At 42.0% G+C, this 18,130-nt stretch overlaps 1 protein-coding gene across 1 annotated transcript in view; it reads left to right on the top strand.

Annotated features, from left to right (window-relative positions):
* The first annotated feature begins 217 nt into the window (after window positions 1-217).
* brinp2 (bone morphogenetic protein/retinoic acid inducible neural-specific 2) overlaps window positions 218-18,130 on the top strand; it is a 298,504-nt gene continuing 280,591 nt past the window's right edge. Inside the window, exon 1 of the mRNA XM_026148790.2 lies at window positions 218-1,035. The gene's annotated coding sequence lies outside the window, so the exon portion shown is untranslated. The remainder of the gene's footprint in view (window positions 1,036-18,130) is intronic.

The raw sequence follows: 18,130 nt of genomic DNA, 5'->3' as shown, positions 1-18,130 counted from the left end.
TCCCACTTCTCCCATTTTCACCTCCGTCGTAGTTTATCTAATGCCACCTCTCTCCACCCTGTCTTCTTTCCTGTCCCTTTCTCCCCCCTTTTCTTAGAACACATCATCGCAGCCTTCCTCACCATCCCCGTCTTCGGTCTCTCCGCTTTCCAGCCAATGGCTGCTGAGAGGGGCGTGGTTAAATAGAAAGCGGATGGACGGAGCTTGTTGGGGGAAAAGGGAGAGGGAGACACAGAGGAGAGCGACGATGAACAGAGACGCTTTCCTTAGCTTCCTGGAGAAGCAACGCCAGGCTTGACACTGAGTGATGATTGTCACGCAGAGAGAGTCGGAATAATAACGCGGAATCAAATCCACAGAGAGAGGGGAGGAGGGGGCTCAGTCTGTGGATACCTGCGCGTCTCCACTCCGGCCGCAGGTGCGCTAGGGTCCCTCTAAAGGGAGTTTGATCTGTGAGAGGCAAGTGCGAGAAGAACCAGTCCTGCAGGGATTATTTTTCATTTTCTCGCCAAGTGTCAGTTTTATTTATTTATTTAATTTATTCTTTTAGTTAAACTGAAAGCAAACTTTCTCTCCCCTTTGCGCCACCTGCAGTCATAGTTCAACTCCAGGTCTGACTCCAGCTTCATTCTGAGCTTTGTAAGTCTGTGGGCTGTTCTTTCAGACCTTTCCTGAGCTCGGATTACACTGGACAGCACCTCCAGTCTGAAAGGAGAATTCCTCAGAACTCCCAAGTTAACGAGAATCGGGAGTCCTTTCCAGTCCAGTCTTTGCTTTAAAACGAGCTGATGAAGAGAACAATGTCTGGATTATTGCAGCCGCTGTTCAACCTGCCCCGGGAAAGGGGGGAGGAGTGAGGAAAGCAGTAAAAGAAGGGAGGAGGAAGAGGTGAAGAAGGGGGGGAAGTCGGCGGCGTTTAGCTGCCGTCCACTAGTTCTTTAACGCCTTTGCTGCCCGGGTTCTCCACTCTCTTTTTACGAGATACACGAACAAACATCAAGAGACGCGCGGGGAGGACCTGCGTTCACACCCTGGGTGAGTTTGTGTGTGTGTGTGTGTGTGTGTGTGTGTGTGTGTGTGTGTGTGTGTGTGTGTGTGTGTGTGTGTGTGTGTGTGTGTGTGTGTGTGTACACTGGGGGAATCAAATGTGGGGAATAGTAGGGGATCGCTGTTCTGCGTGTTCGTGCCAGGTGCGTTTTTACGCACAGCTCACTCCGGGTTGATACGCACAAGTCAATGTGGGTCCAGGAGGATTAGTGACGCATGATCGATAAGAGATGTGAGAAAAATGAAGAGATTGCAATTCAGGTGAATGTGACAGGACGCTTGTTTTGCCCGTTTAAGCAACTCTACGCCCAGAAAAAATGCGTAAATAAATACTGGCGCTCACACGTGGGTCTTTATTTGTCATTTTCCCCTAATACATTGCGCATGTTTCCAATAAAAATGTGCGCAATTGTGTTCCGCTTCAACCCGCAGAGTCTACATTCCCGTCACGCTTGGGAAACGCGTTTCTTTGACAGCTTATGACAGCTAAATTGTAGTGTATGTATAACAACCTCACAATCGTGTGTGTGAGTGTGCGGACAGAAAAAAAACCTCGCTGTTCTAACTAGTGAGCACCTTCCTGCCTGCCTCTCTCCTCCCAGTGTGTCTTTCTCTGCCTCCGCGTGTGTGTGTGCGCGCGAGATTGTTGCTCCATCAGTCACCCTGAATGCCTGCCACGCACCGCACAATTTCTCACAAATTCGCTCAACCATGTAAGCACATTTACCTGTCAGCTACTTTGTCGAGACTACTGTAAGTAAGAAATCCTCAGAGAAGACGAGGTGCTGCCTCGGCAGCTGTGTGCTATATATATATATATATATATATATATATATATATATATATATATATATATATATATATATATATATATATATATATATTCCTTTCCCTCCGTAATGGGGTCCAGTCAAACAAATAATGGGGGAGGAAGAAGAAGTGAAAAAGGGAAAAGGTGAAAACCCAACTCTGGGAGCGGGACACTTGCTCACCGAAAGAGATCAGTTTTCCATCGTTAAATAATGCACCATTCAATCAGCGTACACACCCACACGCTCACACTCGTTCACCTGGAGGGAGGACAGCTCTTCCCGTTTTCCCTGCCTGCGTTTAAACAGCAGTGACGCGCTGACGAATGCTCGCTGGAAGAGCCTGCAGATGAAAGGGTGAGTGCAGGACACAGCGGGCGCATAATGGCGTGTTTTGTAAAAAAGAGCGTGAGCGCAGAGCCGTCCTAACTTCACAAAGTGAGAAGTGATATTGAACGCTCCCGACCAGCGATGGGTGCGGGCGAAGTGGCCGTTTGAGAGAGTTGACACACGCACCAAACTGCAGCCATTCCTTATCGATATTGTTATGCTTTTGGGCCCCGATTCAATTATTCCGCTGTTGTGCAGTACAGTAGATACCAATGTATGATTGAAATCAATAACACACAACATTAAAACAATCACCATGAACTTCAGAGATTTTCCTGAGAGAGACTGAAAAGGAACCTCTGAATTCTAGTTGAGGTGAATAATTTGCCATTTTTATCCTTTCTTGTGTCCAAATCCTCCATTTCCCATAATGCAACCAATTTGCAAGCCTTCTTTGCTGTTTGAGCTCCATATTTGTCAAACTTTGAGCACTCGGTCTGGAACACAGCCTTTATCAAAACTACGTTATAGAACATCATGGTAACAAAGAAATGCAGAAAGTATTGTCACTATGATTTCACTGAAGTTGATACTGTCCAGATAATATTGAACAGTATAATCTAGAAAAACAAAACAAAACAAGAGCCTTATCTCCACAATGGAGTTCACTCCAGCTGCTAGAAATTGTAACTAGAGCACCATATACACTCCTAAATATAGCCCCCAACAATTGCAGGCACATGTCCTGGTGTTGAGTAAGGAAATGACTCTTTTAATATTAGATCTGTGTGCTGCCATATGAATGTCACGGTGTCCTGAAGCTGAAAAGATTGCACTGATATACAAATGCATTGGTGATTTAGATATTTTTATGGACACAATGAAGTCAAAGTGGTAGTACCTTTTAAATATATATATACAATTTTTAGATTTTCACCCAGAAATGACATATTAGGGGTAATTTTTAGGTTCAGCATCTTGTCTGAGCATGGTTTTGCTTGCAAACTAAAGGAGCCAGGAATTAAAAGACAACCTTAAGATTGGTGGACAGCCTGCTATCCTGCCTGAGTCGTAGCTGCCATATAATATGATGAACTCTGCACAAGACAGAGTAGACAATTATGGTATACCTCGAGAGTGCAGGATAAATATTGCAATTGCAAGGTGATTGGCTGCATCGTAATACCACAACCTTTCTCTCACAAAAGCATCCATATAAAGAATTCCATCCATCAATCAATCCTTCCATTTATTTTTTCCGGTTATCCAATTCAGGGTCGCAGGGGGGCTGCAGCCTATCCCAGCTGTCCTAGGGCGAGTGGCAGGGTTCATGCTGGATAGAGGAGAGGAAGTTACATAATGAGATGTTTAGAAAAACGGTTTATCAAAAAAATATATTAAACAGAGATTATTAAGGAATCAGATGCAGAAAGTTTCCCACTAAAGTATTTAATTTTTCTCCTTTTTAGCCTTTCTGCCGTCTCAGGAGAAATGAATGTCCGAGTGCTCACATTAAGTCCGTGTGCATGTTTATCAAATCACTGCCTAAAGCCTTGCATTCGATCGCACATTTCACTGCTTCAGATGTGTAGAAGGGAGCTTGGTTTCACTTGTATTCTAATGCAGTGCTGTTGCTGTTTGTTTCTTTGGTTGAGAATCATACAGCCTCCGTAGGTGGAATGAAACCTGTGATTCATCAGATACCCTAGTGCAGGCAGGCTTAAAGGGAAAAAAAAAACACCTTAATGCATTCTATCATTGTGGTAATATTCCAGTAGCAATATAAAATAGCAAAAACAAACAACTTTGCACTGTGTTTAGGACCTTGGAGAATCCTTTTAAAAGGCTCCTGCTGGTCCCCACTTAAGAACCAGTGCACCCATGCAGGAGTACATCGCTCTGTAAAAAAGTTTATGTGCTTACAATAATAATTTGTTGATATAAATTGGCTCCCACAACATCTTTCAGACCTTATGAGACCTTATACCAGATAAGATTAATTGAACATTTGGTATCATCCATGTCTGTGGATGTCTGCTTTTGGTGGTGCTCAGTTGTTCCACAGTCAATGACGAGATGGAACACCTCCTAGTGCACTGACCCCTTTTCCATAAGGGAAATCAGCTTGGCTGATGTTATTAGGTCCTGTTGTTTCCACGGATTTCTCCTCACATTTTCTATTTACAGTATCACTTAGCCTGATCTCAGTCCCGCTCATTAGCCTTCATCAGGACACCTAATTAATGCATTGGGCTCACTTTTGTGCCATTTCTTAAAGTGGAGCTTTAAGAAATGTTTGGAACCCAAACCAGGACCTCTCCTTAAAGCAGCAGCTGAAAACAAATTGGAACTAACTGTGAAAACAAAGCTTTCTCTGGGGAAGTGAACAATGATATCCACGTCGTTTGCGTATCTCTGAAACACCAGTGGATTATTTCGGGATACTCCATCTGTGACCTTTCTTCTGCTTCATAAGTGACGTAAACGTCCGAGCTAAATCTAATGTCGCCTTTATTGTGAGTTGCTTTTCAGAAAAACGCATCAGCTAAATGCATGTATATAAATGTAAATGTCTGCACTCAGCCTGCGTGCTTTTCTAGTGCATTTGATACAGCTGTGTCCTTCAAACTGCAAGGACATGTGGAGTTATTGAGAATTCTTTTCAATGATTGATACATAATAGCTCTCTTTCAGATTTGCACCCTGTCTCACCTGGATGCACTGTGAACTTTTTTTCCCCACACAAGCCATATATGTGTTTTTTTTAAATGCCCGAGTCAGACTGTGGAAGCATCTGAAAATAAAGTTATTCATAAATACACAAAGGTGCCTTTTTCTATAGGCTCTATTTGCTGTGCTTAGACCAGCCCAGTGCATTTTATACAGGCATGGTTGAGAAAATACCAAATTTCTCCTCCACTAATGAACCAGTGGACATGAAACACTGGATAATTCCATTTCACTGTATTTTTTAGTGTGACTGAAACATTTAGCCAGTTTATCGGGTAGTTAATTGACTGCAAACTAATGGACTTTTCGATAATTAGTTAAATCACTCAATATTTTGGAAAATACACCCATCTACTCTTGTGGCACGATGAGAAGTTCTTAGTACAGACTAGAGAGTGTTAGTGTTGCTTAGCACCCAGTCAATAGTGTATTAAGCTTTGTGCATATTTATTTACTTACTTGCTTTGGACAAAGCCAGGCTAGCTGTTTGTTTCCAGCCTTTGTGCCAAGTTAAAATAATTTACTGTAGCCTTCAGTCTTCTTATTTCAAAACAAGAAAGTAAAAATCACATTTCCTAAAATATCAAACCTTTGCTCTTCCAAGCTCAAAATGATGTTTTTTTCTTTGCAATATGGAAGTTATGATGATGGCTTATTATTTAAAAGTGGCATCATGACTTTAATGTGTTATATGTAACACATTGAGTATACAATACTAAAAGCTCTATATGTGAATAAAATAATGTAGGTGTAAAAACAAGAATATTACTGAGATAAAATCTTGCAAGATAAAGTTGACTTAATAGTATGGTCTTATTTGACTGTTAATTTATATATCTAATATAATAGTATATCTCAAAATTGATCTGAGACCACTCTAACAAAGAATAATTAATTACTGATGATTTTTTCTAAACCTGAATGCTAAAAATAGACTGTTTCCATCATGTCAAATATGATCTTTTGTACGTACTCTTTCCCTGTGCACTATAATGTCATTATGTTTGTAATTGAGTTCATGGAAATTAAAGTTAAAGCTTTTATTGTGAATTTCATGGGGAAAGTTTTGAATAAGAGAACTGTGAATTTAAGAGCAAATCTACTTTTAAATCAGTGTTAGTGTTATATGGCTATTACCAAAGAATACTTTACTTTAGAAGTCATTGTTATATCTGCAAATCCCAATGCAGATGTAAGTGGTAAAGAGTTAAAGCTGCACAAGTCTAGTACTCATCTTACCAGAGCCTTCCTTTTTCATTTAACCTGTGATTTCATCTTTTAGTTGTCACTGTAGAAATTGCAGGATCACATCCAGGTATACCTAGCTTAAACCAGGAGCAGCTATTAGCCTTGCAGCAACAAAAAAAAGAAAGAAAGAAAGAAAAAGAAAAGAAAAAATAATAATTCTGCCTTCATGATGGTTATGGTTCATGAAGTTCTTTCACAGAGGTCTAAAGTGAACATTTTCTCTAGTGCATGTATAACATATACTTCAAAGCCAATCTTTTGTGAACCATAGAGGAACGCAATTTGGAATTATTGATTGACCCACATGATGTTTGTCTGTGCTGTGTATGTCTGAACTGTGAAAAATCTTTTAAGCAATGATCTCAAGCTGCACAGGAGCGTGCTGCATGGGGCACATCAAGTAATTGATTATTGATTGATGGACGTACAATATCATTTTAGATCTGTGCACCAATCTGCTTGTTGCATTGTTGCCAGTGTGAGAGAACTGATGTGAATCCACATCCCTGGGAGATTCAGTATACTCTAAAGCAGCAGGCTGTATCTTCTCTTGGATGCATTGTGATTCACCCTGCTGTAGGTTCAAACACCTGCATTGACTGAGCTGGTCAAATTGAGACTTTCAATTACAGTCATGAAATGAAAGAAAATCGAATCATTTCATGAAACAAATTAACTGTCTAATAATTCCGTGAATTAATTAACCTGTCTGCTGATGAAAGGAAGCCAAGTTAACTGTTATAGAGCCATTATGTCAGCTTGATTAAGCACATCATATTACAAAGACTTTGTACGAAGCTTCAAAATAAGAAGCCAGCAAATAAAGTAACACTGAGCTGTGCTTTGTGCTCTCTAAGATGTACAGTCTTTACATTTCACTAAAAGTTGTAATGTTTAAATCATCCTGGTTGTACACAAGAGATGATCCCAGTTTGTTTTTGTACTTTTATGTTGCTCCATAGGATAGTTGGACTCTGCCCACAACTCTTACTAACTTGTAGACTATTTCAGATGCAGTCTGTGTGAGGAGTCGCTGTTGTACTGTCTTTCTCTTACATAACTGAAAGTTTGTGCAGTATGCGAGCACTTCCATAGCAAAGGAGATGTATCCACAGAGCAGCTATCCCAGCCTCTGATATCAGGTTTTCTACAACGTCCCTTTGCAAAGTTCAACTTGTCCTTCATTTTAAAGCCGAGCTATAAGCAACATAAACGAGTGCCTTGCCTTTGATGTGATTTGCTGGAAACTGCAATTGTGCTTGGAACTGTAAACTCTGCAGAACTCTTGGGTGAAATTACTGCAGGTAAAGTGAAACAACGGATCCACACTTCAGTTCAACAATGCATAACATCACTCCATTCAGAGTGAATGGGAGTGCCGAGAGCACCAAAGCGTCAAGTTGTATGTGAGAGTGTAGCTGTAGGAGGTGGCCACTTGTATCAGAGAACATCATTTACTAGTCCAATAGTGAGATATGGACAAAAATAAAGAAATCCCCCAACTCAACAGTAAGTAGCTGGATTAAAACTGTACATGTGCTTTTTTTTTTCTTCCATAGGAGTGACCTGTTAATTAGTGCTGCCTGCAGCCAAAATACTGAGCTCCCTGAACCTTTTATCCAAGACTCCGATTTTTCTTTATCTTGCTTGTTTTTGTGGCCGTCTTTAGAAACTGCACCTCTAGGGGGAAAAAGAAGATGAAACAAAATCCCCCAACACCAGCAGCAACCACCACCACTGCTCCAATCTGTGGCACTGACATGCCTCCAGTGGCAAAACCCGTAGATGTGTCTGGCTTTAGTGGCTTGTTTAAGGCAAGACAGTGGAGTGTTGGGGTGCAGGGAAGGGGAGACATGAAAGGCAGTTAAACTCCCTCTTTGTCGGTCCCTCTGCCCCCTTGCCTCTCTTTCTACATCAAAGTGCCCGTCTCTTTATAAGGAGAAGCCACATGCATCCCACTGCAGCTACAGTAGGAGGGGATGTGGAGAATCTGCCTGAGTGAGCATTGTAGATGCTCCATTGTTTCCCATATGTACATTAATCCTGAGCCAGGCTCTAACGTGGACCGTAACAATCCAAAGCGTTGCTGACATTTCAATCTACACAGGGGGTGGGTGAGAGTCAGGGGGCATTTGTGTGCGTGTTGTGCGTGTGGGTGGGGCATGTCTAATACTCTTTTTACCGCTCTGTAGAAAGAAAAAGAAAAAAGAAACTGAGCTTTCCTTTTTGTTTAATCCATGGAGGATTTTTTTATAAGCTGCTTCCAAATATTCTTATGGACTAAGCTGTTGAGTTGTGTAGAAAAATGTCTGTCTCATTAATGAGTTTTTCTTTGCAAAATCAGTTGAGGGATTGGACTGTCATTACCAAAAGGCTTGAGGAAATAGTTTTTTTCAGACATGTGTTTCAGGAAGGTTAAGAACAAAATGTGTGTGAAAATGGCCACTTTCTTATCACGGCTCTGTCAGCGAACGAAATGGCTAAAGTGAGCAACTAAACAGAAAGAGGAAATGCCTAGAGGACACTTGGATTTGTTGATCGTCTCAAAGTATGCCACTCCTTACCCAAGAGATGCTTTTACATTTGAAAAATAAATGCACATGCATTTTTCCTCGTCTTTCCCACTTTCCTGTGTCCTCCTTTTAACTCGTCGTTTCAAGTGCCCCACATTTGAATGCAGTCCAGATGAATAGTTTAATACATTTTTCATGTATTAAGCCATAGCTTGAGCATATTGAATATAGGGCTGGGTATCGTCACTGATTTCTAGAATCGATTCGATTCCGATTCACAAGGTCCCGAATCGATTCGATCCACGATTCGATTCAATTCGATTCAATTCGATTTGAATCTGGGAAATTTTGCCTCAGACAGTCAGAAATATTAGAATTCAGATCAGTACATTAACATATTTTTGTATCTATAAAAAGGAAGCTGACACTCACAAGACTTTATCAAAGGTGTGAGCATCACAGCAGAGGCCTTTGTGTCAAAGTAGCTGAGGATAAAACACAGAAAAACATGAAGGAGATTTTCCTGTTCTGGGATTTTATAAAAATATTCTGCAGTACATCAAAAACGAAACAAAACCATTAATCAACTTATGAACATTACCTCTGAAGTTACAGCGGTTTTATTAGAGACACAGCGTTTTGCATTTTGCATAATTTTAAAAAGTTTCAATTTGTTCAGAAGCCTATTGAACGGCAGAAATTAGGTTTTCTTTTCGGAAGTAAGTAAAAGGGAAAAAACAGCGGCCGACAGCCTGTAAACAACGGTAGACTTGTGATAGCAAGCAAGCGAATAATGCAGAAAACAGATTTTTAGACGGGAAACTGTTCTTGAAGTACAGAGAGAGAGCTGTGCATCGTGGTGGAAGCAAAACAGTAAAAGTCAGAGTGAATTCATGACGATGTTTATGTGAAGCGTAGTTTGGATCTTCTTTTGCTGCTGGTTCAGTCAATATTGTTTGGAGAGACATCAAACTAACAGCTTTAGAATCAGCGCAAAAAGGACGTAAACACAAAGCGCGGAGCCGCCGAAACATCAAAATCAGCGAGCTGTCGGCTTTCAGCCCCGACCATGTCCGTGCCGTCGGGTGAGAAAGGCGACGTCTCACTGATTCTGATCTGCGGGTCCGCGCTTTGTGTTTACGTCTTTGTGCAGAAGCTGTGTACCTGCTCTCATTTACTGTTTTAAATGTTTGGTGGTTGTCGAAACTGAGATTCTGGCATTTCAGGCAAAATAAATTTATATTAAAAAATTGATTCAGGATTTTAATGAATCGATATCACGTTATCCAAGCCAGAATCGATTTTAATCGATGAATCGATTATCAAAACCCACCCCTAATTGAATAGTGTATGTTTGGTTTGGAGGATGTTTCGCATCATTGTGACAGAAGTTTTACTGGACCTACAGAACTCTTACCATCCATACCTGTACGGTATAATTTGAGAATCCACACTTAAACAGGGCTTGAAGCCGTAGTATTCCTAAAACACTGCTCATTACCTCATCTAATAATGTTTGAATATGTCTTTTGTCCTTGTAATATTTGTCTTTGACTTAGCTTTGATTTGCTGAAGCAGAATGAGATCTTTGGAAAAATAAATCACAACCTTGATTGCATCTGCGCTGCTACTCTGATGTTTGTCTTTTTGTCAAGATGATGGCATTTTGCATATGAAGCCGTTGTTCAAGAGATACAAACGTAGAGGAAATAAGAAATTTTATTCTCTGAAGAAGAAAAAGCTGCACTCCTCACAGGTGAGCTAAATTGAACCACAGCATAAAACGCTTTTCTGTCTCAAATACGTCTTCAGCACTTTGTGATTGCATTTACTCTTGGCTGTTTTGATATCAGAAAGCCTTTTAATCTACCCAAACCCCATGAAGTGTAAGTTACATATCTGTCACACACAATGATTCTTACAAACCCAGACTTTAATGCCTGGTGGACAATTCGTAGTTACTTGTGTAGAGTCTGCTTCGAGCAGACCAGCTTGCAAGGCTTGTTACCCGACCATATGTGAGGCCGAAAGTGTTTAGCTGTTCCAATTGACCGCACTTGAACACGGGGGTATGCAGCCGGCTGTCACAGAGTGTGTGAAAAGCAAAATCTCACACTTTCAGACAGTCTTTCTTCATATTTACTCTTGTTTATTCACTGAAGTCATTTTCAGTTTGATAAATTGTTGAATACCAACCCAAGTTCCAGTGTCATAAATGAGATGGTGCTTCAGATGCTGCGTCACAGCCCAGTTTGTTACCTGAAAAACTAAGAAACTACCGTTGGAACTGATATATTCCAACAACACAGATGTGGTCAGGTACGAATAATCAGATGACTGTGATCTTCACCAGTGTTGACCGAGAGTATGTGAAACCACGGTGGTGTGGCCCTTGTCAAAGTAGCTTGGGTTTTTACACAAACTCAGTGCATTAAATATGAGAACTGAATGTTGCTGAATGAATGTTAACAACAAATGAGTTCCAGATATTTATAAGTGGCCTTTTTTATGACGTAACGAGGGGTCAAAATCCATCAGCTCGTCAGCCCTTACTTCTCAAATTATTTTGTGAAAAAAAGATTTTGCTTTTGTCTTTATGATGAAACCCTTCCCTGCTCAGTTCTCCTTTTCATCGCCAAGTAAATTGCTGTTGCTGCAATGCAGAAAACTCATCACTTTCAGTGAGTCACAGGGTTTTCTTTTCTTTTGGAGAACTGACATACATTAACATGCATCCATGTTTACTAAAGCAAAACCCCCCCAAATGGATTGCATTTCTACTTTCCTCTATCTTTTAGCAATAGAAACTAGTACATTTGCATAAAAATGTAGTGCATTCTTGCCATAAATTCATGTATAAATGATGCAGAGTGTAAAACTTGTCACCCAGGTCCCTGTCAAACGCTAGAAGTAGGAACATTAAGGAACAGTAAACTCTCTCAGCACTAAAGCAGTACAATATTTATAAGCCATCCAGCAGTACAACATCTGAGGACTTGCATGAGGAGCTTTTTCTCTCACCTTTTCCTTATCTCCTTTGGCTCCTCTCTGCTTCCCAACAATGATCAGGAAAGACATTTAGCAGCGAGAAATACAATGATTATAGGTTGGGCCATTGATCCGCGTATTGAGCTATATCCTCCTGATTCATTGGTTCTGACAACCAAACTCTCTCCATTGATTTTTACTGTTGCTGTTAAAGGACTTTTAATCCTACCAGCACCTCCTGCTCTCTCACTCACTCACTCACACACACACACACACACACACACACACACACACACACACACACACACGCACACACACACGCACACACACACACACACACACACACACACACACACACACACACACACACACACACACACACACATACACTACCTGCGGTACGCCAAACAGGTTATGCTGCTGAAATGTACCAGTTGTACTTTCCTGACCCACTTTATTGGCATTCGTGTGCTCAGTGCTTGTGTAAGCATTCACTCAAGGCTCTACAGGATGAAGTTTTGATAGTATGAGGAGCAAAACGAGCTAGAGGAAGTCAGAGTGTGGTCACACTACTTTATATTCATGGTGTTTTACATCATGCATGGAGTGCAGTGAATTTTCCAACCATGCAAAGGAAAAAAAATCAAACAGCATGACTTCACCTTGTCTCTTACATCAGTAAGTTACTCCTTTGCCCCCGGAATACATTTTACAGCCAAACATCGGCTGTATTCCCTTGCTTCAAAGTGGAATGAAGTCGTATGATCAGGCGTGCTTATTAAAAACCTATCACTGCTACATCAGCCCAAGACTCTGCCAAGAACATCTGGGAAGAGGTGATAATAGCTTCCTCATCCATTTAGGCATGTCCCTGCCCGACCCCAGTGGAAGCATGTGTCACTGTGATTACATATGTGAGGAGCTGTTGTGCAGGGATGTGGAACCTGTGGCATCATAGGAAACCAGATCCTATACTCCCTGCGGCTTCAGATATCAGCCTACACGAGGCGATCATAAGCAAACACAAGTTTGTGCAGCGTTTCTGCCTTTTGTATCTTGCTGGTTTAGTGTATTTGGGCTATTTCACATCAAACGTGACCAGCTGGTAGACCCACTTTACACAACGTAACAATCACTAAACAGCAGACGGGAGACAAGTGTGGTTACAAATTTATGAATTTGCAGGAATATTTAGCAGCTCGAGTGTCTGCTTTTCTTTCCTGGATATGATAAGGACAAAACTGGAAATAAGGTAAGAGACTAATTAATGCACTTCTGTCAGCTGACCACAAGTGCAACTTTGCATTTGGTCACTCATTTAAATCAATCGCTTGCTCAGAATTACAGAACCATTAGGACTCATATATGATAAGCTTAACACTAGGAAGGCCCAGAGCCCAGCCATTTGGCTTTTCTACCTTTAAAACCCGGAGAGCAGCCAAATGGCTGGTAGGCTTTTAGCTAAGCTTTAGCTTCAGGCAAGTGGAAGCTAAATTGGCTAGTCATTCATATGTAAATTGGGTTGTTACCTGGGAATTCTGGAGGGAGGGGAGTGGGGGTGTGTGGATGAGGGGGTGGGGGAGCTGCTAAAAGCGGTGAGCTTCCTTTTGTTTCATCTTGATGCATTCTTAATCATCCAGGGAAACAAATCTCCAAAAGTCACCAACTTGGAGTGTTTCAGTTTGCCATCTTAGGGAGAAATCAACACACATGGGTGTATGTCCTTTGTTGCTGAGATTTATTGATAAAAACAGTACAAAAAATCAACCATTTGTACACATTTTTACAAATAATTATAAAAAGTGAGTGAGTACATTTCAACATTTTCAGCAATCACTCACAATCCTGGCACTGCCATGGTATCTGTAGTCTGCATTTACCACATGTGTATCTGTTGCAGTGAACACATCGCACAGTGGCATGATTGTTCTTGCAATTGTGTTTGACCTGACACATGGCTCTTTTTCCAGGGCTCGGTGTGGAGGGTTGTGTCAAAGGCAACTGTTCTTTTCTTGCCTTCTTCGCAGCTACATGAGAGTGAGCTAACTCCCTTGCAAGCTCCACCAGGAAGTCCACCCGTCTTTCCTTCGTCCCGGAGCATGCTTGATACAGCACATGTGCATTCAGTGCTGCCATGTCAATCATGTTATAAAACACGGCAACTGGCCAGCGCCGTGTTCCTCTGCGGACAGTGTACTCCCGAACCATCTGGTCCATCACATCCACGCCACACTTTGTTTTGTTGTAAAGGGTGACAGTGTTTGGCTTCCTTTTGGTAGTGTTATCAGTCTGAACCACGCCGTGCATGCTGCTAAGAATATAGACTGTCTTCTTCCGTTTGGCCGCATACGCCGTCAGCGTGGCAGCAGAGGTTGAAGGAATGGAGAGTTTAAATGTTAGTTGTAAACAGCTATATCATATAATAACTGCAGCTGTAGCTGTGATCAGACATCCCCCTGCAGGCCCTGAAGCTGAGCTCTGAGGTCCTCACAAACCTGCTGGAGCCAGCTTCCATCCTGGGGAGCACGTTTTTGTGTTTCAGCGCGGGGCGAGGCACAAAACCCAGATGGTCCAGATGGACCAGATGGTTCGGGAGTACACTGTCCGCAGAGGAACACGGCGCTGGCCAGTTGCCGTGTTTTATAACATGATTGACATGGCAGCACTGAATGCACATGTGCTGTATCAAGCATGCTCCGGGACGAAGGAAAGACGGGTGGACTTCCTGGTGGAGCTTGCAAGGGAGTTAGCTCACTCTCATGTAGCTGCGAAGAAGGCAAGAAAAGAACAGTTGCCTTTGACACAACCCTCCACACCGAGCCCTGGAAAAAGAGCCATGTGTCAGGTCAAACACAATTGCAAGAACAATCATGCCACTGTGCGATGTGTTCACTGCAACAGATACACATGTGGTAAATGCAGACTACAGATACCATGGCAGTGCCAGGATTGTGAGTGATTGCTGAAAATGTTGAAATGTACTCACTCACTTTTTATAATTATTTGTAAAAATGTGTACAAATGGTTGATTTTTTGTACTGTTTTTATCAATAAATCTCAGCAACAAAGGACATACACCCATGTGTGTTGATTTCTCCCTAAGATGGCAAACTGAAACACTCCAAGTTGGTGACTTTTGGAGATTTGTTTCCCTGGATGATTAAGAATGCATCAAGATGAAACAAAAGGAAGCTCACCGCTTTTAGCAGCTCCCCCACCCCCTCATCCACACACCCCCACTCCCCTCCCTCCAGAATTCCCAGGTAACAACCCAATTTACATATGAATGACTAGCCAATTTAGCTTCCACTTGCCTGAAGCTAAAGCTTAGCTAAAAGCCTACCAGCCATTTGGCTGGTGGCGGGTTTTAAAGGTAGAAAGGTAGAAGCCTGGGACTGCCAGTGTTAAAAGCTTTTTTTTAATGTAACTGTGAATTGGTTAAAAAAAATATGCAATAGTTTCTTGAGTTATTCTTTTTCGATTATTGATGAGGCTACATAAATAGATGATTGGTTGTGCTGTTACAAATATGTAGGATAGCCATAGGAATGCTTCCATAACAACACTGCTACAAAAATAGCATTTATTGTATGTAACTGAAGTTCTTTGAGGTTTATGTACAGTCCCCTAATGGGTTTACCATTGGTTGTGTGCAGTGGCCAGAGGAGTAGCCAGACTTAGCATATTGAAGCCATTTCCGCCTCTGGCCATTCCTTGGCTCAGCCTGTGGCTGCTGCTCCATTAGCTGTAACTCAGCAAATGGGCAATTGACGGTTTATTTCATCATGCCTTTTTGGAAAGTGAAACATGATATTGTGGTTTATTAAAGTACAAGAATCTGAAATCGTATGTCCTCAAGGAAATGAACTGGCAAATGGACTGCTTTTATATAGTGCTTATCCTGTCAGTTCAACCACTCAAAGCACTTTACTACAAACCGCGTTCACCCATTTATACAGTACTTATATGCAGCACTTCCTCTAACACATGCACTAACACACCGACTGCTTGATTGGCACGTTTCAGAATCAGAATACTTTATTAATCCTTGAGGAAATAGTGTGGTTACAGTAGCTCCAAGACAATAAGAACAGTAACAGACTGAACTAAATCAAACCATATATGTAATAATATATTACAAAGTTGCAAATATAAGAAATAGCTGTAACATATACAGTAGCTCAGTTATAAATATCCAGAATATTACAGAGATTAAATATTTATGATTGGCATTTTACTGTAAACTGTAAAACTTTGTAGAGGATGTGCAAAAGGGTGTAACTATCGCACTGTGTACTGTGCATTGGATGGAGGAGTTGTACCGGGAGATAGCCAAAGGCAGGAATGATTTCTTGTATCATGGTGCATTATGGGTAATCCCAGTCTCTCACTGAACACGCAGATGGGACTGGACAGCGCGTCATGAAGTGGGTGGGAATTGTCCAGCATGTATATATCTTGGGCAACATCCGCCTCTCCGACACCACCTTAAGGGAGTTCAGTTCCATTTCCATAACATTACTGGCCTTGTGGATCAGTTTATGGAGAATCTGCAACCCTCAACCTGCTGCCCCAGCATGCAACAGCATAGAGGATGGCACTGGCCACAACAGACTCAAAGAAAATCCCGACCATTGTCCTACAGATGTTATATCAGTGTGTACTCTGAGGTATTTATAGTCCTCCACAATGTCCAAATTGACCCCCTGGTTTGAACAGGGCTCACATGTTTCCTGGTCTTCCTAAAGTCCACAATCAATTCCTTGGTCTTTGTCACGTTGAGCTACAGATGATTTTGCTTGCACCACTAAACAAAGAAGTCAATCACAGCCTGGTGCTCCATCTCATCACCCTCGCTGATGTCATCAGAGCAGAGTCATCAGAAAACATCTGAAGGTGGCAGATGTCTGTGCAGTGGCTGAAGTCCATGGTGTAGAGGGTGAAGAGGAAAGGGGAGAGGACGGTCCCTTATGGTGGACCCGTGTTGCCGATCACCTTTTCAGACTCTCAATATTGAAGACGCACATATTGTGGTCTTCCTGTCAGATAATCAACAATCCAGGACACAAGAAAGGCATCCACCAGCATCGCTGTCAGCTTATCACCCAGGGGGGTTGACCTGATGGTATTGGATGCAATGGCAAAACCAAAAAACATGACCCTCACAGTGCCTGCAGGCTGATATAGGTGGGCGTAGACATGATTGAGCAGGTAGATGTTGGCGTCCTCGACTCTGAGAAGGGGCTGGTAAGCGATCTGAAGGGGATCCTGATGTGGTCTGACTATAGATCGGAGCTGATCGAGGATGAGTCTTTCCATGGTGTTCTTGATGTGAGAAGTCAGTGCCACAGATGTCTTTGGTACAGGAATAAGGCATGACATCTATCTATCTATCTATCTATCTATCTATCTATCTATCTATCTATCTATCTATCTATCTATCTATCTATCTATCTATCTATCTATCTATCTATCTATCTATCTATCTATCTATCTATCTATCTATCTATCTATCTATCTATCTATCTATCTATCTATCTATCTAGGAGATTAGGAACCTGGAGACCTGGTGCCAGGAGAATAACCTCCTCCTAAACATCAGCAAGACTAAGGAGCTGATCGTGGACTTCACTACAAAGCAGGCGAGGAATTACAAGCCCCTCATCATCAGTGGCACGCCAGTGGAGAGAGTGGACAGTTTCCGATACCTGGGTGTCATGGTCCTGCCACATCAACACCCTGGTTAAGAAAGCCCGTCAGCGTCTCTTCTTCCTCAGAAGACTTAGAGACTTCCATCTGCCACTGAAGGTGCTCAAGAACTTCTACTCCTGCACCATCGAGAGCGTCCTGACGGCAAACATCTGCACCTGGTTTGGGAACAGCACCAAGCAGGACAGACGAGATCTGCAAAGGGTGGTGCGCTCGGCAGAACGCATCATTCAATCAGAGCTCCCTGACCTGCTGTCCATCTACACCAAGCGGTGCAAGTCCAAAGCTAGGAAGATTATGATGGACCTCTCCCATCCCAACAATGGACTCTTCTCACTGTTGAGGTCTGGGAAGCGCTTCCGCTCCCTTAAGGCCAAAACAGAGAGAATGAGGAGGAGCTTCTTCCCCCAGGCTATTCGGGGCCTGAACCAGGTGTAGGACTGGACTCTCCCAAACACGTCACTATAAGACTGGACTCTCACACACGTCACCACACGCACCACCACACATTTCCTATAATCCTATAATTCCTATAATTTATAATCCTTATCTTTATAATCTCTTCTGCTATTTGCACATTCTTTACTGTAAATTCCTAAGTTAATTTGTAAATTTTGTAGTAAACTGTAAATTGTAAATATTGTAAAACTTTCTTCTGTCATTTAATGGTCGGGCATTGTACAGCTACAAGCATTTCACCCCCATGTCATACTGTGTATGGTTGTGTGTGTGTGACAAATAAAATTTGAATTTGAA

This window comes from Astatotilapia calliptera, chromosome 18, assembly GCF_964374335.1.
Source record: "Astatotilapia calliptera chromosome 18, fAstCal68.1, whole genome shotgun sequence".
NCBI lineage: Eukaryota > Metazoa > Chordata > Actinopteri > Cichliformes > Cichlidae > Astatotilapia > Astatotilapia calliptera.
Note: the sequence above shows the minus strand (reverse complement) of the source record. Positions and strands in the feature narration are given on the sequence as shown.